Source organism: Pleurodeles waltl, chromosome 3_1 (genome assembly GCF_031143425.1).
Source record: "Pleurodeles waltl isolate 20211129_DDA chromosome 3_1, aPleWal1.hap1.20221129, whole genome shotgun sequence".
NCBI lineage: Eukaryota > Metazoa > Chordata > Amphibia > Caudata > Salamandridae > Pleurodeles > Pleurodeles waltl.
In genome coordinates this window covers 83,969,553-83,994,084 of record NC_090440.1, presented here as the reverse complement: position 1 = coordinate 83,994,084, position 24,532 = coordinate 83,969,553, and the positions used below count along the sequence as shown (strand labels likewise).

The following is a 24,532-nucleotide window of genomic DNA, read 5'->3' as shown; positions in this document are numbered from 1 at the left end:
AAAGTATTAGCAAAGGCAAGAGGCTGACAGCTAACGCCCGAACAATTGACTTTTTTAGGTCTGGACCTTTTCATTTTGTGACTATGTGTATAATATAGCTGGTTCTAGAGGCTTTGAGCCAGACGTCATCCATTAGTCAGTAGCTGTGTCATTCACATTGTTCTTCCACCCACTTCAGCCCACATCATGGGGCAATAGGCCAGCCCACTTAAGTGATTGGCTGACTGCACTGCGCCCTTCTACAAGGAGCACACCACACACAAAGTGCCAGGGACTGCACTATTAATGTGTCCTTTTTTAAAGATTGATGAGGCAGCTTACGCAACCATAAAGTTTTGCAAAAACCATGACGGAATAAAACAAGAACTACAGAAGTCAAAGGCTGTCGGCTAGACCTACTGGCTTTGGCAATGCCTGTTTTCTATCTGTTGCCACAGGAAACAGTTATTGTGGACTTTCACCAGCCATTCCTTCTACATATCTCAAAATGTAAAAAAGACTATCCCTATTGCATGCACAGAATTTAGAATATTTGAGAAACATCATAAAGAGGTTTCCTTTATTTTTTCTCCACTCACAAAACCTTCAAAAATTTGAGTTTTTGGTGCACTTTGCAACATTGGCACCAGCACGTATATCTGGTTCGCTTGGTTGTTATGTTAGAAGCGCAGCTATGTGTGGGGGAGTTCTTGTTTGCGAACACCCACCAAGTGAGGATGGCCACCTCATTTGCACAGCACACTACCTTGCCACGTGGCTTGAAACACTCGCCACTCCCCCACTACGTGCCACGAAGGCGGAAATAGCCGCTTACTTGGCGCCCTCGGAAATAGCAGCTCTGAAGCAAATCGGCGCTGAAGTTGCCCGAGAGACTCCGGGGTGGATTAGCAGGGAAAGGCATCCACAGTTTCCACGTGGGAAAGAAACCAGTGCCTAAGTGTGTTTCCAAATATCTTTAGGTGTCTTTATCATACCAAGGCCTGCTACTGCTTTTAGCCTAAATGCTATTACGTCACAGCTGGTCGCCATTCCCTTGCGTTGCAGATTGAAATCACGTGCGCGAAACGCACACGGTTCTTCAAGGTCACCTAGAGACAAGCAGCAGTGAAAGGACAATCTCTCCCTGCCAAAAATGTCATCACAAATGTATCTTAAACATGACAGGAACGGGGTTAAAATCCCCCCAAAATGCCACAATATCAGAAAATGAAAATAGGTCAGAAAATACGGACTCTCCGGTTTCCATGAGAACAAGTAGCCCATCGGAGGGATCCCAGGACCATTAACCGCTACAACAATGGCGCGTGCTCCCAGAGGCGTTTGCCATGAACGCAGCACGTGTCCTTTCACCAGTCAATGGACCCTGCTCATGAATGTCACTGTGCAAAGTCTGAGACTCCCAGCTCCACATAGATTTTCTTAAAAAATAGTATTTGTGTAAAAGGTGTAGTTATCAGTAGTTTTGATTAAAAAAAAGTGAAGCTGCAGACCTTGTAGTCCTTTGTGGCAGCAAGGAGGTCCTCCATCTGCCTTCAGTGCGATGGATGTGCAGAATGGGATCCACCCCCTCCTTAGCGCTCAGTCACTACAGAAATGTCCTGAAATCCAGCACCTCGTCCGTCTTTCCTGCCATCTTTCACCCTTGATGGCCAGCCCGTGTCCTCACTACCTCACACAACCAATGGTCTTGGACCCTCTACCACCACTCTGCCCCCAGATACCACCCTACCCAACACTAATGGTTACTGTAATAAGCAAAGCTCTGCAGTAGGAAGCTGACCTCACAAAGGATAGGGCTATGTAGATCAGTGGTTTCCAACGTTTTGACTTCTGTGGACCCCCACTTTAACATTACTGGATCCCGGGGACCCCCAATGAATCATTATTGGAATCTGGGGACCCCCCACGGAGTCAGTACTGAAAGCTTCGGACCTAATCTGCTAATATTATTTAATTTTTTAAGAGGTCGCGGACCGCCTGAGGAGGCTTTACGGACCCCCAAGGGTCCCCGGACCACAGGTTGGGAACCACTTCTGTAGATAATTGGCAAAGTATGCTTCTATAGTAGTGTGTGCACTTACATAAACTTTGTTTCAAGTGCTTTGAGCAGTGATCAACATATGAGCACACTTCTAGGCAGACTCCATCGGACCCTCACACGGAGTGAGTTGGAGAACAAGAAGTTTGCACTCTTCCATGCTTGCTAAGAATGTTCTTCTTCATAGCAAACGTATGCCCATAGTGACAACCTTTGAAATCCTTGCTGAAGGAAGTAGCACAGGTTTCAAGGGAGCCCCCTAGAAGGGACCTGGAATCAACTAACACAGCTACTCTTGCCTCAGGGAAGGTCTGCAAAGTATGTGAATACATTTAATCCACATTCTTAATTGACGTGCACCACACACACTTTGCATTTGGATTTCAGATCTGTAAAGTTGCAGACAGGTGTGGTAATGCAGCTGCTGATGAGCGGTATTGGTAAGTTGAAGGTCCCAGCTTTGACTCCTACAGTGACCATTCAGCCTCGTCTTTCTCTGAAAAGCATTAATCCAGGTCCTCTTCAGATGGTTGACATCAGTACTTCTTATCTGTGTCTCCCAATTATTATTCCTGGGATGTTATTATTACATTCATTGTTGTATACCATTCATGTGGGTCTCAAACCCATAGTAAACCAACAGTAATTGACCAAGATTTTTTTGTGAAAATAAATTCTTTAAGGTTCAGCTGTCTGGCTGCCATAATCTTCAAATTCTATAAAATTAGCATCTTTTCAAATTGCCTCGAGACATTTCTGTTGAAAGGCAATGCGAGGATTTTATTCTTCGTTTTTATTCATACTTTTGCTATCCCGAACGATAGACTGGTCTTTAAAAAGCATTAGTACCATCAGGATCTTAGGACCATCCCAGATTAGACATGTTTCATGTTGACATGAAAGTGCTGCCACTCCTCGGCAGGGATGGCACTGCCCCAAATGGGCATCGATGACAGCTCTCTGGTGCATCTGGGTGCGAAAAGACCCTTAGCCTCTTGTACTGAAGATCGCAAACAACCCTTGGCACTGTTCAAGCCATTTCACAAAAGGCTCTTCGGGTTCACATCAATCAATCAATCAATCAATAATTTATAAAGCGTGCTATGTACCCGTTAGGGTTTCGAGGCGCTAGGGGGGGAGGGCTTGCTATCGTTCGAAGAGCCATGTCTTGAGGAGTCTCCTGAAGGTGAGGAGGTCCTGGGCCTGGCGCAGTGAGGTCGGGAGTGAGTTCCAGGTTTTGGCGGCGAGGTAGGAGAAGGATCTGCCGCCAGAGGTCTTGCGCTGGATTCGGGGGACGATGGCGAGGGCAAGGTTGGCAGAGCGTAGTTGTCGTGAGGGAACGTAGAAGCTGAGTTTGGTGTTCAGGTAGGCGGGTCCGGTGTCGTGTAGAGCCTTGTGTGCGTGGGTGAGGAGTTTAAAGGTGATCCTCTTGTCCACGGGGAGCCAGTGGAGGTCCTTCAGGTGAGGGGAGATGTGGCATCGGCGGGGTATGTCGAGGATCAGGCGGGCGGATGCGTTCTGGATGCGTTGGAGTCGTTTGATGTCTTTTGTTGGGATGCCTGTGTAGAGTGCGTTGCCGTAGTCGAGTCTGCTACTGACGAGGGCTTGGGTCACTGTCTTTCTGGTTCCTGTTGGAATCCACTTGAAGATCCTGCGGAGCATTCGGATGGTGTTAAAACAGGAGGATGAGACTGCGCTGACCTGTTTGGACATGGTGAGGGTGGAGTCGAGGATGATGCCGAGATTTCGTGCGTGGCTGGCTGGGGTGGGTGGGGGGCCCAGGGCGGTGGACCACCACGAGTCGTTCCAGGCCGAGGGGGTGCGCCCGAGGATGAGGACTTCCGTCTTGTCGGAGTTGAGTTTCAGGCGGCTGTTGTTCATCCACTCGGCGATGGATTTCAGTCCCTCGTGGAGGTTGGCCTTGGCGGTGAGAGGATCCTTGGTCAGGGAGAGGACGAGTTGGGTGTCGTCGGCGTAGGTGAGGATGCTGAGGTTGTGCTGGCGGGCCAGTTGTGCGAGGGGGGGCCATGTAGACGTTGAACAGCGTTGGGCTTAGTGAGGAGCCTTGTGCTACGCCGCAGATGAGGTTGGTGGCATTGGAGCGGAAAGGTGAGAGTCGGACCCTCTGGGTTCTGCCGGAGAGAAAGGAGGAGATCCATTTGAGGGCCTTTTCTTGGATGCCGGCTTCGTGTAAGCGGGTTAGTAGGGTGCGGTGGCAGACTGTATCGAAGGCGGCTGATAGGTCTAGGAGGATCAGGGCTGAGGTTTCGCAGTTGTCCATTTGTAGTCTGATGTCATCTGTGGCAGCGAGGAGTGCAGTCTCTGTGCTGTGGTTTCGCCTGAAGCCAGATTGGGAGGGGTCAAGGATGGAGTTGTCTTCTAGGTAGTGGGCGAGCTGTGCGTTGACGATCTTCTCGATGACTTTCGCTGGGAAAGGGAGGAGGAATGTTTTATCTCTGTCTTAAACATGTCTGTTGCAGAAGCCATTTTAATCCACTTCCTCACTGAGAAGGTCAGGGGGGATTCTTTGAGCATGGGATGACTGCTGTAATTTTAAAAATTCTGCAGTGGAGAAACACATCAGGTACATGAGGCTGTTTTCGCCAGCGCTTGAGGGCAGAGGTAAGTATTTATTGCTAAGTGTGCCTGGACTACTTTTTTTAATATAAATTCCACATCCAAGAAATGCTGTGGGCTGATACAAACACTGATAGACAATCCTATCAGCCAATCACTATTGCCAACTGAACCACAGTAACCAATAGTTGGAAGAGGCTTTTCAAAAGACTCTTGGTTTCTATACGTGATGTGTATGGTGTAGAATGTGTATAGTACGTTGTGAGTTTTTGTAGAGTGTGTGTTGTGTGACGACATGCACTCGCATCAGACTGCCAAAGCTGTATATACCTGAGATCTTTAAAAGGGATAATTTGGGGTCATGTGGGATTGATCATTACAATAATGGGGTGACTTGAGAGTGGGGTAAGAGCAAAAGATAAAGAAAAATTCAAGTGGTCAAGGGTGAGGGAATATATTTTGGGATCTGGATGGGATGGAGGACATGAGCGCTTCCAGAACAATGACAAATAAGGCCCTCTTAGATATCAGTCCTGGACACAGCATTCTAGCTTCCACTCTCTAGCTGACCACACCCAACATTTTTGTGTTGGGTAAAATATGTCCACAACTCTTCTTACATAACCTCGTTTTAGGGATATAATCCATTTTCCCCATGCCCAGCGGTCTTCATTGGTCCATTTTACCCACTCTCTCAATTCATGAAGATGTAAACGTCCCCTCCTTAAACATGGTCTAACATGAAATGGTTTTCTTTCTTGGTAATCTAAATGTCATAAAAACTTTTACTAAGTCGAAAAAGATAAAGTTGCTTTAGTTGTTTTTTTTATATCTGTAGGGCAGGAAAAATATTTATATATTCCCCCCATTCTCTGAACTCCATAGAAAGGTGTCAACGCAACTTGCACACTTTAGAAAAGAGGGTTAACGCTTCTGACTGTTCTGCTCATACCGAGAGCTGTGGACACAGAGGCCTGGTGAAGAGCAAAGCGTTCCTCAACGTCTTCACCATCCTCCAATCACGGCCACTGTTGATGCTTCCCATGCCCAAGGCCTGAGATCCCGCACATTCAAGATGGCGGCCATCTTTAAAAGCTGGGAGGCAGGTAGAGCTCACACTGCAATGATACAGTTTATGGCTAAATATAACGCTCCATCTAAAATGCTGGGGACTGTGCCAGAGTGATTTATGAGGATGCGTTGGGCTTTCCAAGGCCAATCAATTGTTATCATTCAGTCCCTTATTGCACCCTTTCTTTTCTCCACATCGGCTTTCACGTGGGTAGCACAGTTATCTTTTACTGATGCGCATCACAAATTGAGTATTTAATCATTCCCTCTGCCTCGACCTCTAAGATTAGAACTGGGCACTGGAATTTCACACAAAAAACGGTTTGGGCTCCTTCAGGTAGAGAAATAAATGCCTAATTGGGAATATTACACAAAACCGGAGAGAAAGCGTATTGTTTTCTGACACCTAATTAGGATTACAATGTAGTTGAAACCATGTAGCTGATGTTTTAATATGTCATTCTGAACGGAATAATTTGCAAGAGGCAGATTTGCAGTCGCGTTGATGTTTCAAACCGCACCCCCACATGGGAGAGCGCTCTGCTCAAAGCATTTTTTTTTTTTTTTAGTTTAGGTTTTCTCTACAAATCTCTAATCATTTTACAAGGTCTCAAATCCCCGGGGTCAGGAAAAACCAGAAGGATAAGAAGCAATCCTGAATCTCACAGGACTCTTGATGAAAATGATCCAGATGTTCCCTTGTGCCTCGAGGACTTGAGGCGCTAACTCGAGCACTTCCTAGAGATCTTCTGAAGTGAATTGGGACTTCTGGTGATGTCTGTCGAAGCGGGATGGAGCAGCTGCACCTCCAGCCGGAACCTGAGACTCTCAGGGTGCAGAAGAAGACCCCGAAGACGAGGCAGGCTGTGCAGGAAGAAGAGAACACTGTCCTTGTGCTATAGACACTCGGTTCTAAAGCTCCGGAACACTTAAAAGCAATGAGTAGGAATAACACAATGTAATGTAACGTAACATAACATATAACATAAAATAACATGTAACATAAAACAACGTTACATAGCATAATATAACATACCATAGCATAACATAACATACCATAGCATAACATACAAACACATAATGCATTACAACGTAACGTTACATAACATACCATATAATATAAAACATGTAATGTAATACAACATAACATAGCATAACATAACATACCATAACATCACATAATGCATTATAAAATAACGTTACATAACATAACATTACATAACATAATGTTACATAACATAATGTTGCATAACATAACATATATTATAAAACAACATATAACATAATACAACATAACATAGCTTAATATAACATACCATAGCATAATATAACATACCATAACGTAACATCACATATCGCATTACAAAATAACGTTACATAACATTGCATAACATAACATTATGTTGCATAACATAACATATAATATAAAACAACATGTAACGTAATACAACGTAACATAGTGTAACATAACATACCATAGCATAATATAACATAATATAACATACCATAGCATAATATAACATACCATAATGCATTACAACATAACGTTGCATAACATAACATTGCATAACATAACATATAATATAAAACATGTAACGTAATACAACGTAACATAGCATAATATAACATACCGTAGCATAATATAACATACCATAACATAACATACCATAGCATAATATAACATACCATAATGCATTACAACATAACGTTGCATAACATAACATAATGCATTACAAAATAACGCTGCATAACATAACGCTGTATGACATAAGGTTGCATAACATAACAAAAATAGAGTGTTTGCACAATGCATGCCCCTTTAAATGCCCCATATGTTTTTATACCAATGTCCTACCACTCTATGAATATCAGACAGATATCTATCAACACAGCTACAGGAGCCAACATAGGAATGTTACCACGGTTAAGGAGGATGTCATTTTAAATAAATAAAGTAACTTTAAACAGTGCTCCAGCTGCCCATTGGCTTTGTAATATAGGCACTGTTCATAAAGAGGAACCCGAATCATGGGAGCGAGTCATTCCTACTGTATGATGGTCACCTTCGCTGTTACCCGCACGCTCAGATATTCCCACAATCAATGAATGAATGTATACCTTAAAAGCACATGCATGCACACAAAGGGCTGCCTGATGCTAAGACTGAAATCGTATCTCAAGCCCACTAGATAGAAGAGATGGTTCTAGTGTCTTCCGACATGGAAGCCGACATCCAGTGCAACGGCAGCCTGGCGGGAAGGCGCTCCAGAGAGAGGGCGTGATCATAGAGAAGGCTTGACCGCCCTGATGAGATTTATTGGACCATAGAGAATACAAAGGGACTGTGATACTCAACATGGTGGACGGCTCTGAAGAGACAGGACCTGACCCACAGGAAGCGTTGCGTGCCAGACAGGACGACTTGATTTAATCTGGCTGGAAATTGGCAGGAGTGGAGACTACGATTGCCGCGATGGACCTGAAGGACCAGGTCAAATTTCCTGAAGCTGAAAACCAGCTGGACTATCACTGTCTGGACATTTTGCAGATATTGAATGGATGAGGCTGTTTACAAAAATCCAATATCCGCGACTTTGAGTGTGCTGTTAAATTCACATGTGTGAGGTACTTCATGTAACCACATAGATCAAAATTAAGAGTACTGAAACCATTACCATACATCAGCGTTTTTACACATGCACATTTCACAGACCAAACCTCTTGAAATTTACCGGGGGGAGATTTGTCTAGTAAATTTGGATTCATCAGTTCTGCATGTAATTCCCTATTTTTCTTTGTAAACTTGGTATAGGAGGTATTCAACGCACCCATTAAACACCTCACACCAGGGTGGGTGACGGTATTTGCTGGAATTTGTTGTGTGTGGTAAACATCTCGGCACATTGCGGAGCAACTATATTTGGGGCCTATAAAGTTGAGACCAGTGTCTAGGGACTAATATTCCCTCCCAATTCTAAGTTATATATCTCCCGCAAAGATTTAAACAAACAAAAAACAGTGAATCACTTGTTGAGAACTGGACTAGCATGAAAGCTGAGGGACATATTTGCTTGGTGGGTGTCACAGTGGCACATGTACGATGCAGATGAGGGCCCCTTCAGGCCATTTTGCAGGACTGAACCTTATTATTTGGATAAACCATTGCATGGGTGAAGGACCAGCACATCCTTAAGGAGAGCAAGGACATCACAAAGCAGACCACAGCATTATCGAGCAGAGTCAGGGGCATAACTGAATTGCACAACTGGCATCCATCGGGCGGCACAGAGGGCACAGCAACCAAAATTGCTGTTCTTCATTGTGCATGGGGAGGAAAGCAGCTTGGAGCAATATTTATTAACAACCTTTGGGAACCCAATAGGTCTTTCATTGTCCGCCTTTTGGCAATTCTTGTTTTGTCGTGGTTTTTGCAAAATGTTATTGTTCGGGAAGATGCTGGGTGTTCATCAATCTAAAAAATAGCATTGATTGCAGGCAAAAAAGATTTGTTGGTCTCAAAAAACACACATTACCATATTACTTCCTGGCACTGAAGTGAATTATAAAGTGACTCACTCAGCTGGCACAATTGCTCTGCGCAACTAGTTTAAAAGAGCTCCACCACTGTCCGAATTGAGCAGCCCCACTGCCAGTGTGGGGCACCACAACTGCTACACAAAGCTAAAAACTAGATGCACCACAGTCATTGATGAGCAGCATAGCAGGCAGAATGACACCTCCACAGATGGCATAGCTGAACCCCACCCTGATATTGTTAGCAACACCTTAGAGTAAATATTTAAGCAGCAGTTTAGGGGAACCACAGCACGCAAAGGGGATATTTTATTTTCTGGTGTCTTTCTCCTTGCATGTTATTGATTATGGACATATTTTTTGTGATGAGGCACAAAACTGTACAGACATATTTTTGATGTCATATAATTGTAAAGCAGCATCACATTGTTTTAGATACTGCTGAGTAATACTGCTCCTGTGTATTTAAGTACTGCAATATCTCGCAAGCTATCTATCCTGCTATCCTCAACAAAGTATGGATTAAAAAAATTCCTAGAGCAGGTCCTCCAATCTAATCGTGAAAGCTTGCTATGGTCTTTCACTCAGAGCGCTCAGTGGCTAGTGTTAAAACTCGGGTGAAAGCCCACTTGGCATTCAGAAGTTCCCCCTCTAGTGCACAGGGGCCTCCATAGTGTGGACTCTCAAAGTGGGGACCAAGTACCCCTTTATATAACTTGACTCTAGGGGTATCAAGGCTTAGCAATCCAAAGCTTATTCACGGAGGTGCTGTGGGTGCACAAGATAACGATCAATAAATCTTTGTCTAGTGAACGTTTAAAAAGGTAAAGTTCCTTAATGCACAAGCAATTCAATGTTGGGCACAAAATTACAAATATTTACAAGTTCTCAGGTGAAATTATATTACATTTTACCAACAAAACTAAGACCATTTGCTGTCACATAGCATTAAGAATACTCACCATTTATATTGTGTAGGCCCGGATAAAATGTAAATTATGCTGGTGTAATTTGTGTAACTTCTGGAATTTCGCATTATGGTTGCTACGCAAAATTCCTGAAATTATGCCATTACATTGCATTGTGTAATTGCGCACCATTTCTGGTAACATTTTACTGGAAATTCACAGGAATAATGTCAACGACCAAAACACGAGCAGCTGTTGCTTGGGCCACTTGAATTTTTTGTAGGTTTTTTTTGCACTAATATGCATCTTTGCATCAAATTGAGCCGATGGCGCATTTGCTCTAAATTATAATGCTGAATGACAAATTTGCATTTCACGTAACTATGTGTAATTTCACCTAATGTTCCCAAAATTTCGCATAGTTCAAGAAAGCAAATTATGCGAATTTCGCACACCTCTAATAGCATGGAACTGGCATTTAACATATGGATTCACTGTTGTTTACAGGGTGTCTTGTAATTGGGCCAGCTGTCCTAGGACCTTCCAACCCAGCCTCTGTGGATTTATTCCTGTGGTGTCCTGTCACTCCTGGGCACCCACCTTCTATTCACATTTCTCTCCCGGTAAGATGGCCTATGGCCCAATTTGCTGCTCCTGTGGTGAAACTGATCCTTTTACTTTTTAGTTTCCTTTTCTTGGGCTTCCTGGGTGGAGTTTAACTTTCCACTTTGGATCCCTGGTTTGTATCATTGATCTGCAGACGTCTTGCTCCTCTGTGTGGTTGCCTGTGCACCTGTCACCCAGTGGCACTCACTCGCCATTGCTAGACGGAGAAACTGCCTGTACGCGCTCACCCCACTGTGGTGCGGGGATAAGGCAGCGCTCTTGGGGCCTCTGGGCATGGACGGTGACTGCTCCTACTGTCTGTTCTCCCACCTGCCTTTGCGTTTTTTTGTCCCTGGTGCCGGGAGCAGGAAAGAGCATTGCTCAGATGGAAGAGACGACTATCTAAAAGCCGTGGTGGTGAGTTTCGCGGGTCTCATCCTCGTCTCGCCACCTCTAAGGGGTAATTTAATGACTACATAGGAATGCAGTCAGGTCTCACTCGGTGGACCAAACAATCAAAGTGTGACACTTGGAGAACTGCTTATGTGGTCACAATTTTCTTTTGGTGATACACTTCAAAGAGCCTGATCCCTCAACCTACCATTGCAGTTGAATTTGTACACGGTTGCCACTTCTTTAGGAGTCACACATGAGCAGCACACACTCGGTAGTTTATCTTCGGTCCACTGATGGATTTCAGTGGCATGGGGTTCAGAGCGTTCTAATCTGGTGGAAGGCTCCTGCCACCAAAGCAAACATACAGGGCCTGTTGACCCCCAAAATATTGTGAGGAAATGCATTTTTTCAGCCTCTGGTACTGTGGTTTCTTCCTCCTCCTTCTTGCACTCCTCAGCAATTATGAAGCATGGGCCCTTGCTGCCCTGTGCATCCCTAGTGATCTCTTGACCTTAGGTCTTCATTCCAGCAGCCAATATTCTCAGAGGATCTCAATGTACTCCACAACAGACCACTCTCCTTGGTTGAACTTCCACCCATCTCAGACTTTGCATCAAGAGGAGTCCAGTGAGCCCGCTTCTGTAACACCACAGTTGGACCAACCAACAGAGGTCCAGGGATCACTCTCTCTCAAGTTCTCCACTGAGCCTGGGAGAGAGTCAGAGACCTAGGGTGGCCAGCAACAGAGACAGTGCAAAACAGTCCAGAGTACAAGTCTGTAGACTGTATATTGCCAAGTCCAGGGAGCATCCAAACTATGAACTGGCAAGTACGTTTAGGCTATTGAAATTCTAACCTCCATCAGAAGAGGCCTGACACCACTGGAATAAACCTATGACCTCCTGGGGACTTTGATTTGCCAGCCGGTGCTGCACAACAATTAACCCATTCAACCAGGCACCTCAAAGGCAAATGTAATTAAGGGTTTGCTCAAAAAGTATGTCAAACTCCAACATATATTGAGGAATTCAGATATGTAAAAAATGACCTCTTATTTGGATTTTAAGCCCAAAAGTTAATGAATACGATAGTAATTCTGACCCCTGCATCATGTTCACATTTGGATTTACAGTATACCCACAATTCAGCAAATATAATGTACAATGAAACCATGATATATTTCGCACACAGACGAATGGTGGAAATTGCTCCCAGTATCTATTTAAATCATAACTATTCAGTCTGGGCGATATTTGTCACAGTGTTACCTGTGTGCAGATGGAAGGCTGAATCAAATTACAGTCTCACTTGCTGAGGCTGCATGTGGGCACCCATGTGTGGTGCATGTGGCACATGCAACCTGATCACAGTCCTGTATTTTAAAATGTGTGCACCATTTTAGCAACTCCATTCCAGTGGGTGGGGTGCCATTTGGGGGTCCCATATCACAGAAGGTCCAAAAACCAGAGACTGATTAGCAAATATGCTTAGTGTTTTCATGGGTATAGCCCACTTCCTTGCATCTATGTTCTGCTGCTTAGTTACAGACAGTCTGCTATGATACAAACTTCAGGTGTCTGTCATTTCTGCTTGTGAATCTGGAGTTGCCATGATAAGGTTCATGAACTTGCCTGATCTATGGACCAGATGTACTAACATTAGGAATGCCGAATTCCTAATTGCGAATCTCTCCGAATCGCAATTAGGAAATCGGTATTCATAATATGTGACACTCTTTTGAGTTTCATTAACGATTCCTAGTGGGTCGCAAATCAACCTAAAAAATGCATATTATTGAGGTAGGTCACAATTTGCGACCAATTCGGAATCATAGCCATCACAAGGATGGTGGCCTGCTGAGGTCAGCAGACCAACATGTTTGCGATTCTTTGCTTTGAAATTAATTTTTTAAGAGTAGGCAGTGGTCCGTGAGACCACTGCTTGCTCTTAAAAAATATTATTATTTACATTCTACCTTGAAGACCTCATCCTCTTTGCGAATGGGTTACCACCAGTTTGAAACTAGTGGTAAAGTATTATTGTTTTGCAACCGAAATTCAGTCGTAAAATGGTAATACATACCATACCGATTTGGTATTTGGAAAGCACGCCCTAAACACACCCCTTCCAAATATGGAAACGCGAAAGAAAAATGCAATTCGGTAACAAGTTACCGAATCGCATTTTGCCTTTTGTACATTAAAAAAACCATTTTTCCAATTGGCCAGATGGGAAAATGCTTTGTATGTCTAGCCCAAAGTGTCTTGCTACAGGGGTTTAGGGAATGGTGCATACAATGCTTTTGCTGGCCAAACACATAAGTGGATCCTAGATGGAGGCAAAAAGGGTGCCGGTCATAAAGCGTTTTGTTAATTGTAGATACATCTTTACATCCACTACAGGATTTGGTGTAGAGCAGCTTGGGGCGGCACGGAGTCTGCCGGTGGCGGGCAGAGATCAGATTATGGCTGACACCTTTTCTCAAACAATACTTCCCAGCTACTTTGAATTTGGTGCTGGTAAGAAGATCAGGTCTTTGTTATGTGCTATTTCAGCTGGGCAGCTGGGTGCTTTGTGTGTTCTACAACTTTTTTAATGCTCCCTTTGGGCCCCTGAACCCTTTCACCTATGGGCCCAGCTGGGCTGTGAACTTAATTTGCTTATACCCATCTCCTGATGTTTGGGCCAAACTGTACACTTAGCATAATATATGAGAAGTGATTTAATTCTAGCCTGGACAGACAACCATTGTAGGCTAATGATGAAAGTGGTCACCTGATCAGTTTTATTTAGGTGTTGACCAGCCCATGATCCCCAGTGAAGTGCTACTATTCGCCCTGTTGAACCTTACCATAGCACACAACATCAGCTGTGATCCCAGTCGATTCACGCAATAAAAGAAGCAGTATTCCAACAGTGCTAAAAGAAGACCTAGTTCAACCACTGTTCTCCAAAGCTGGTACCTCTCGCGTCTCAAGGGTTTTAGGAGAACCGGTTTTAAAACCTTGTATGTGCTGTGTTAGACAGTTTCAGTCAATGTCATGGCCATCAAGAGGACCCTACTACCGCTGGCTTCCAGATTTCCTGTTTTCATTGACTTATTTGGAATGTATTACCCCTGACCTCCACCTCCCCACTTCTTAGAACTTTGGCCCCATCCTTGCAGCTCCTGCCTCCACCTGGCCTCTACTGCTTTAGGCCTTTCTGGCCAACCAACCACACATCTATGGATGGCTGTCCAATATGCCAACTTCTCGAGAAGCCAGGTCAGATAAGCCTTAAATAATGAGAGGGCAAGAACTTACGGTTGTTAGACCACACAATTGCATCTCAGCACACTATTGATTGTACCTAAGAAAGAGGGTCTAATGACTGCCCAAATCATCCCCTACCAGATCTTTTGCCCCCTTCACCCATCCATGGTCTGCATCCCTTCTCCCTCACTGGGCCTCACATTTCACCTGACCTGGTGACACGGATGGGGAGATGCATGTGTACATGTGAGCGGCAGCTGCTAGTCCCACCACTGCCCACAAATACCTAGAATTTTGTACCTAACTTTCCAGAAATTAATTTATTCATGGGTTGCTGAGGTCACTAATATAGAGAAAGGACCCACCCACCAGCAAACTCTCACCAGATCACCGATTCTAGTTACTATCAGCTGATAAATCAACATAAACAAATGACATGGTCCTGCAGACAAGCATAGACATTATAGAGTTGTTATGCCTTCTGCACTGTGTTTAGTGGATCATAGAAGCAACTGCCTTTATTGCAGATAACTCGAAAATGACAGATACTTTCTTGCCAAATACTTCTATTAGCTTCGCCTACCTCTACATCCCCTTCCCTGGTACTGGACTCTACACCCTGCCACCAGGCCTCATACAATTTAAAAAGTTGGAAAAGCAAATTCAAAATGACAAAATGGCTGCTGCTGTCTTGATGGATGAGTATGCATATGCACACACACAGCCATCTTTGACCTATTTAAAAAAGGTAAACCATTCCAAGATGGAGGCTGGTTGAATGCTGCTTTTGCTTTCAGTGTGAAGCACATGTGGCTGTTTGGGATTTTTTAATTTACTGGCCATTATGACAGTCATTTTAGCATGGTGAACTAAAAATGAAAAATAATTGGTTAGAAGTGCATGTGCAAGAAACACTGGATAGATGAGCATTCATTTTTTAAAGGCAAAACCTCTTAGCTTTGTGAGTGACACTAGTGAATTAACAGGGAAATGTTCTTCTTTTGTGAAGAGGGGTTTGGCATTTGGTAGTGACAAGGACAGGCTAAGTTATGTGCCCTCAAAGTACCATGATTTGCAGAAACGAGAGGCCAAAATGATCAGCATGAAAGGAGATGCTAGTTAAAACAATGGGAGATAGGATGAGAGATTACAATACTTAGGGGGGTCATAGAGACATCAGTAAGGAGGAGTTTACAGAGATTACAATGCTTGGTAGGGGAGAACGCCTCCGATCGGATGAGATATTTTAATACTTGGGAAGGATTATAGGGGAACGAGTAAGGGGAGACACACAGAGGAAAACAAGATTAGAAACCTAGGGATTGGAGTATGAACATTGGTGGGGGTCAGACACAGCTGGAAAGAGGATGGGAGATTACAGTACTCTGAGATGGTTGTAGGGTCACTAATAAAGGGGAAAAGGACGGCATTATAACAATGAAGGAGGGGTAGAGGGACACCAGCAGAAACCAGCAGAGGGGGTGTACAGTGGGAGATTGGATGAGAGATGACAATATTTAAAGGAATGACTAAGTAAAGGTATGAGTTGAGTTTGTGATAATGTTTAATAGAAAGAAATTAACATGTAATCTAATAACTAAACAGGCCCTGGGTTTCCTAATAATGAATGGAAGGCCTTGCTTCATTAGATGGAAGGGGGGATGTAACATTATTTTTTAGGCTTGTGCCGCTGCTCTCATGCGTGTCTCCTGCTGGCAAGATACTCCTCTGACACAAGCAGAAAAAGCTTCTGAATGTGGACTATGGAAGATGCGTGGTGTTGGCTGTGGCTCACATGGGAAACCATTGTGAGTCATAGCGTATCCACCTATCATCAGATCAAATTACATCCTGATTCTCAGGATCTAACTGCTCTCATAACACCTGTGTGAGCATTTAAAATTCTGAGGATGCCGTTTGGCCTTGTGTCAGTGGCCTCTGTGTTCCAGGGGTTAATGTTGTCAGTGCTTGGAGAGTTGGAAGGGGTACAGTGTTCCCAGGACGATGTGCTCATTAATGGGAATAACTAGCAGGAACACAAAATGAGAGCTTTCACTGTGTTGCATAAAATGAAGGATGCTGGTTTGACGCCGACTGTATACATATGTTTATTCAACAAATCAGAATTACCATATTTGGGTAATACTGCACACTTGAAGGTATCAAACCTAAATCAGAGCTGGTAGAAACCATATGCAAACTGTGCCATACTAGGAACAAAGATAAAGTTGTGTCTTTTTGGGGAATGGCAGAATTCTACAGTAAACGTATAACCAATATGTCTTGTAAAACTATAAGGGTGGGCAAAAAGTTCTGCTTCAATGGTGGAGTTTGTAGATTTTTGCCCACTCCACATTCCGCTTGGAGCACAGAGTTCTGGCAAAACTCTGCCAACCAGCACGTGGTGGAGTTTTTTCTCTGACACTAAGTTGGCGAGCTAGAATTTGCATTCCCTAGCTTGATTTTCAGGCCCTAAAATGCCTCCCGGTGAGATTTTTCAATGCAGGCGTTTGCGGAAGAGATCTTCTTGAGAAAGGGGTTAAATAGTATGTCTGCTAGAGTTAAAAAATGGGTGCTGGAGCTACAGGAATACACACTCTCCATCAAATTTGTTCTTGGTGCACAAAATTGCACTGTAGACTGTTTGTCAAGATTAGTCCAGAATGTCCGGATGGTGGATATGGCAATATGGATGACTCCATAAGGGCGGATGAAAGTGTTTGTGCAGTGATGGGTGGTGCTATCAGTGGAGAAGAGTGAATAAAAGAGGTGAAGAATGATAAACTTTTAACGCCCATCTTTCTGTATACAGTGAATGGATGGCCTGTTAAAAACAAACTCAGTGGAGGGATTGGTCAGTTTTGGATGGTCAGGGATGAACTTTCTGTTCATGATGGGTTAGTGTTTGGGAGCAGTCGTCTGGTTGTTCCTGTGAGCATGAGAAGTAGTCATCAATATGGCTCATGACTGACACTTAAGAGTGAACTAAACTAAGGAAATAATTAAATCTGACATTCTATGGCCAGGCTTAGACACTGAGACTGACAGGAAAATCTGGGAGTGTAGAGCGTGGCAGGAAAGTGACAAAATACACAAAAGTAGGTGTGTGCCCATGGCTTCTAGAGAGCTACTAAGGCGCGTGGCAAGAAATAGCTTTGGACATTGTGGGTCCATTGAGAGGGGAGAGGGCTTCACCTTATTTATTTGTAGTAGTGGATTTGCTTGTCAAGATGGCCTAAAGTGGTGGGTGTGTGTGAAATATCAACTCAAGAGCTGCATCTGTTGTTTTTGAAGGTCTTTTCAGAAGAGAAGGAGTTTGTTGCAAACAGTTTATTAACTGATAATTGAGTGCAGTTTTGTTCCAGGGAAGAAGAAGATTTTCTGGCATCAAATGCAGTGGTACAAGAGAGATCAGCCCGATACCATTCCAAAACCAACAGAATGGTGGAAAGATTTAACGTAACACTGAAGGAAGGTTAGAGCAGTGGATTAAACCTGAAAAGGGAATTACAGAATCATCTATTATCCTATCGTTTTTCCCCTCATATGGTGACTGGTAAGTCTCTATTTGAACTGTTTAGAGGAAAGAAGCCCAACTCTAAGTTGGTACCAGGATGGTTGGACTGGAAAAGGATGAGTGAATATTTTGGTGAACAGTAACGGAAGAAGCAGAGTGTGAGAAAATGGTTATAGGGAAGAAGGATTTTAATACGAGGCATTTAGTAAGAGAGATGGATGTTGTTGAAAGTGGCTTGGTGAAAATAAAAGCTCCAGCGGGAGCTCGGCCTTGCTCAAAATATGCTGAGCCAAGAAAATTGATTAAACTATTCAGAAGTGCCATCAAAATGGAGGATGGTAGGGTTTGGAATCTTAGTAGGGTGGTGTGGTTGAAAGATCATAATTCTCAACACACACTTTCCGACAGTGAAACTACATATTGTGAAGGATCTACAGTATCTGTTAGGAAGCCAACGAAAGGTACGGGTGATCATCATGCCCGTAGTGGCAAGTTGTTGCCAAGAGGTGGTAAGCCAAAGAGGTTCTGTAGAATTCTTAGCTATCCCAAAGATTATGCAAGAACATAAATGTTCATTCTTCTATATATAATGTGTAAAGGTTAATTCGTTTAAATATAATGTCATGGCAACATTGTTGGTTATATATTGGTTTTAATATGTTTTCTCATTTGAGTTCCTCGTTTATAAAAATGCTCTATGTCTGTTAGGTAGTGAATTGTGAGTTGCCCATTGTGAATTCTCTGTTTTTCACTTTGAATAAAGGGGAGGTGTGTGGCATCAGCACAGTCCTTGCGTAAGATGCCTCTAGCCAAATGCAGGAGGTTCTAGGGCAAGGCCATAATAGACGTCTGCGTGAGGAGCCGTCAGCAGGTCTTAAAAGCTGGTCCTAAAAGCTGGAAGAATGCAGCACCGCTCCCGCAACAGCTGCGGTCATTAACCCTGCTTACCCAGGGTGATCCCCCTTCCTAGCGCCAGCCCTGGCACTGCCTGGCATGACTCGACCACGGCGGCTGGGTACCAGACTGCGCCACGCGCCAGCATCCTCTCTCCGGCGGAGCTGTGCATCACAGAGTGTTCTAGTGCTGAGCAGCGCCCAGCAGATGCTCTGTTCCACCGCCGCCTGTAGTAAGCAGCCCACACTTCTAATTACAAGTAATTATGCAGAGCAGTGTGGGGAAGCTCGCTCGGCTTCAGTGACATGAAGTGCCGAGAGGAGGGGCTGTGCCGAGGGTGAAAGGCGCTGCAGGGAGGGAGAGATAAGTAGTGTAGCCCAAGACTGCAGCAGTGTGCAGAAGAGACATGCAGCCGAAAATAGAAAGGGGGAGTGGCAGGAGGTAAAGGGGGAGTTCGGGTTTAAAACGGAGGAGGCTAGAGTGAATGGTTGAAGTGCGGAGGGAGAGAGAGGCGAACGCAAAAATCAAACGAAAGGGAGGCAGAATCCAATGAGGAAGTCTGCCAAGGGGGCACGGGGATGCATCTGCCAAGAAGTTCACCCTCTCGAGGCTAATTGATCACCGGAAGTGCTAGTAACACGTCAGATTCCACATAAAAGTGGCTTTTATCTAGCCTTATCCATCAGGAAATCTTACTATATCTAATATCAAAGTTAACAAGAGGCTTCGAAATAAAACGGTAATAGCTTGTCACAAACTTGCAGGAGGCACGGAGGAAGGCAGGAGGCACGAGTGTAAAAAATAGCGCCTAATACTACTAACCGCTATACCGCACACATGACTGAAACGAACACGCGGAAGCAGCCAATCAACAGCGCCCACATTTCTGACAATCCACCTCAAATAATCAGAAGTTGGTCTATGAAGGAATCCTTCAACCAGAGTGTGAAGGTACCAAAGCTCTGACAGCGCTGTGAGGCCATATGATTGACACACTAGGCGCTATAACACAAGCATGAAAGGGGTCTTAAACTAAACAACGCCCTAGTGAGAGATGTGTGCAATTCGCATGCTGAATCCAGCAGGGTAGACTCAACTTTTTATACACCGAAGTCAATAAGTGGAAGATGTTTGGCAAAAGTAAAATCACATGGCATTATGTGCAGGGGTCGATAAACCACTTTCAAGAAAAAGGTTCTGAGGAACATTTATCAAAAACGGTTTCACTATGTGGATGAAACTAACGTGGTGAAAACCTTTCTTGACTCTTTTACTCCTCTCAAGGTTTTCTCCATTTTCTTTACAAACCTCCTGCCCCCTCTCACCCTAGGCCCCCCTTTTTTTTTTTTTTACAAAGCCCTTATTCCCTCTTCTGCTTTATTCCTTTTTTTCAAACTTACCACTCCCCCTTCTCTGCTGTTCTCCTGTGTTTTTAATAAACGTATTACTCCCACTTCGCTCCCGTTTGCTAGTATCCCCTTATTAGTTTCCCTAATTTACTCCCCTTTATTACAAATCAGTTATTCCCCATCCTTCTTTACTAATCTTTCGCAAACCCTCATTCCCCCACTTTACTCCATTTATTTACAAAACCCAGCCCCTTTCCTACCCAGGCCTTGGTCGTCCTGCATACTCACATCCTCTGCCGATCTCACCTGCCTCCCATGGTGTCCTTTAAAAGGAACATTTACCGTTTTGACAAACACATCATATTTAAATGGTGAAGATATTTCATGAGCTTAACTCTTCGCTAAAATGAAGTTTTCATGATCTTAACTTTTCGCTAAAATGAAGTTTGGTCAGACTGAACTCAAATCAAAATCATGGATTACCAAAATTATATATATATATATATTTTTTTTTTCACTTAAAAAAACAAAGCTTACAGGGATGTTATAGTTAGGCTCACATTTTAAATTGACTGCTGTAAATGTATATACTCATGTGTTTGCATTTGTATGTGTATACAATATCCTTTTACAGTAGATTCAGTCATTTTTCATCACATACATTTTAGCAGGGAATATAACTCTAGTCTTAAGAGTTCAAACAAAAGTACAAAAAAGTTTGTTTGTTTTTAAAATCACACACAACTTCAGGGTATATCTCTGACAGCCATAATGTCCTTAATTCAATCTTTAGGGAACAAGAGGCATTAATGCTTGAAAATCGACATCCATGTAATGAAGGCTGGCTTTAGCAAAAGTTGCTCAGCAAGTCTGCCATGCACCAGGAGGGAAATTATAGAGCTAGGGGTCAGGGTGTCCTTACCCTGGTCCCTTTTCTCATGTTCCATATTTCTTTCTGAGACTTGGCTGAAGCCAAATCCCATTATGGCTACCAACACTTCCTTGTTAAAGTGTTGGCAGCCATCAGATCTCCTCATGGGATCAGGAGGGTTCACGAAGCCTTTATGTCCCTACATATACAAATTTGTTTTTTCTTTAATATTTAAAAAACCACTGAACGGATTTACAACAAATAAAAAAAAATGTTGTTTCTGGACCAAGAGCTAGCTTTTTGCCAGATTTGGTCTAATTCCATCCAGCGGTTCGGCCTCCACTCCTGTTCAAAATCCCTATGGATGTCAGTATGAGAAAATAGGTTTTTGGACTCCCCCTTTTTCTCAACTCCCGCTTGATGGATCACCCCAAAACTTTCCAGACAGCAGTCGACATGAGCATTATAGTTAAAAAAAAAAATTCATGAAGATTCATTAACCGGCGCCAAAGATATAGGCAAGTAAAAAATGCTTTTTCTATAGAAACTAGGTCATAACTATAACTATATATATATATATATATATATATATATATATATATATATATATGTATTACCTAGTGAAAGTCACCAGTAGGTACCTCTTTTTGATATTTGATGTAAATCCTTTCAGTAGTTTTTGAGAAATTTAAGGGAATCCAAATTTGTATAGATAGAGATGCAAAGGATTTGCGACCTCTCCCGATCTCATGCTGAAATCTGATTGGCTGACATCACTTCAGAAAGGAAGTGTTGGCAGCCATGTTGGGAATCGGCTTGAGCTGCTTTCCAGACAAAAATGTAAAAAAAAAAAGGGGGGTGTTAGGGTACAGACACCCTGACCACTTGGCTCTGGTACTGGGGTCCCAAAGGACGAAAAAGCATTTACATTTTTTTTTTTTGTGCAATGTTGATTTCTAAAGGGTCTAAAGGGGGTCACAATTAATAAACAGAGGTAACCGACCTGCCTGCAGGCCCAGGGACCACCACCTCTCTGGGGATTTTAAGAATTAATAGGCAGGGGGCACCCGCCTCTCTCCCCCGTAGCCCCGGGGTCCACCACCTCCCCGGGGTAAACTGAAAAAAATGGAAATGGGGTCAGTTTCAGACACCCGTAGCCCTGGGGATCACCACCTCCCTGGGGTTTCTAACATGTTGTATGGGGGCCGCATGGTCCCCACTTCGTGGAGCCACTGATGGACCTGTTACGATTACGAGCCGGCGTCAATGTTGTGGTGTGTGTACCATTGTGCCGGCGGGCCCTGTTTTTGCCTGCTGGCCCAGCAGGAGACACATGATGGGACAGGCGGGCGGGAAACCGGAGTGGCAGTTTGAGACAGGTCTGTTCCTGCTCATTCTCCTCCTTTTTTAACTGCAAATGTTTAAGGCTTACACCTAAATGGTGATCTTACTCTTTTTAAATGACAAATACATTTTCCTTTTCAAATTTTGCAGAAATATCTTATTCTAAGTATATCATATTTTAAAGCCTAAAAAACTCTATCTTTCAAAGTCTTTCCCAACTCACACACCCACACAGACACTTATGCACTCACTCACAGACCCACTCAGATACTCACACACCCACTCACAGACCCACTCAGAACCTAGTGCACCCACTCACAGCCCCAGTCAGACCCTTACGCATCCACTCACAGACCGACTCAGGCAGTTCCACACCCACTCGCAGACCTACTCAGATTCTGACATGCCCACTCACAGACCCACTGACACCCTCATCACCCACTCACAGACCTGCACACACACTGACCCCCCCACTAAAACACTGATGTATGCACTCTCACACCCAGTCAGACACTCTCACAGCCACTCTCACTCCCAAATACACCCTCTCACACCTATTCTCACACTCAGAGAGGCCACACCCATTTCCCGCGACGCACAGGCAAAAGGCTGTGCGCAGCATGGTCTTGGGTGGTTAGGGGGGTTGTGGCTGTCCGCAGGGTCTGGCTACAGGCCAGGTCTTGCAGGTAATCTCCGCTGTGCACAGGCGAAGGTCGTGCACTGTGCAAGGTTGGGTGCTTATAAGGGAGGCCTCAGGGCCAGTCATGCCCTAAGGTAACTATAACACGCACCCTTGCCATGCATTGCTAATTATGGCACTCATGAAATCTTTGATAGCAACATTGATAATATTAATGTAATATTTGCAGTAAGAATTTTGATGAAAAATTGGACATGGTGGGGACGCGAGTTATAGTTACCTTAGGGCACTAGTTATAGTTAGTTGAGATAACTTTAACTGTAACTGGTGAATTTCTATGGTTTTGTGCGTTTAAAATGTGAGCCTAACTATAACGTCTCTGTAACCTTTGTTTTTTTAAGTGAATTTCTATGTGTTTTTACAAAATTCTATTTCCTAACAATAACGTCCCTGTAACCTTTGTTTTTTCAGTGAATATATATATATATATATATATATATATATATTACCTACTGGCAGCCGCTAGTAGGTAGTTATAGTCAGGAGCCCGTTTCCATAGGAAAAGCATTTGTTGACTTGCCTATATCTTTGGCGTCATTTGACGACTCTTCACAAAAAGTTTTTTTTTTAAAGTTTACCCGGTGATTCTTGTTGCATATGGAAAGTTTCAGGGTGATATGTCAAGTGGGGGCAGAAAAATGGGGGGGGGATCAAAAAAGTATGTTTCCTATTTTAATTCCCGTAGGAGTTTTGAACACGACTACAGCCCGAACATCTGGATGGAATTACACCATGTTTGGCAGAAAGCTAGATTGTGTTCTGCAGATTGTGCTTTTTGTTATTTGGTGTAGATTCGTTCAGGAGTTTTTGAGATATTAAAGGGAAAATAAATATGTATATCTGGGCGGGCCCTAAGCATACATCTAATGGTGAGATCTGATTGGCTGTCAGCACTTCAACCAGAAAGTGATGGCAGCCATCTTGGGACCAATATACATGATAGCACCCTCTGAAATGCACTGTGGTGAAAAGGAGGGTTTGAGGGTCACAAAATGTCTGAGAGATAATTATTTCCTCATGATTTTCCCGTAGAGGTGATGGAAGGTGCTCCAGAAGATAAAATTAGAGCATATTTTCTGTAAATTCACACTGTTTTTCTCAGCTACATGAGAAGGAAGTTTGACTTTCTGAGTAAAACATTTACTTCCAACAGGAGCAGCCCGTCAGTTGATCCCCTGTGTTCTACAGCAGCCTCCCAGAATGTTCTAAAGAACAACTAGAGAGCAAACAGTCGTACTTTTGACAAACGTGTGCCACACCTAAAGCCATCTTGAGTGAATCAAAATAGTAAACTTAAGACATTTAATTTAGAAAGGAACAAAATGAGGGGTTCATTTAGTCATAAAATGTACGGTTAGTGCTACTGAAAGAAAACTTAGCACGTTTTAAGTGAGCGCGTATATATCTTTCTCTTTTTTTTCATTAAAACATTCTGAGGTGCAGAGTGAAACATGCACTCTCAAAACCGGCAGA

The 24,532-nt window shown here is 43.6% G+C and overlaps 1 protein-coding gene across 2 annotated transcripts in view; it reads right to left on the bottom strand.

Annotated features, from left to right (window-relative positions):
- Nucleotides 1-24,532, bottom strand: part of SHANK2 (SH3 and multiple ankyrin repeat domains 2) — a 2,270,638-nt gene that overhangs the window by 538,918 nt on the left and 1,707,188 nt on the right. The window lies entirely within an intron of this gene.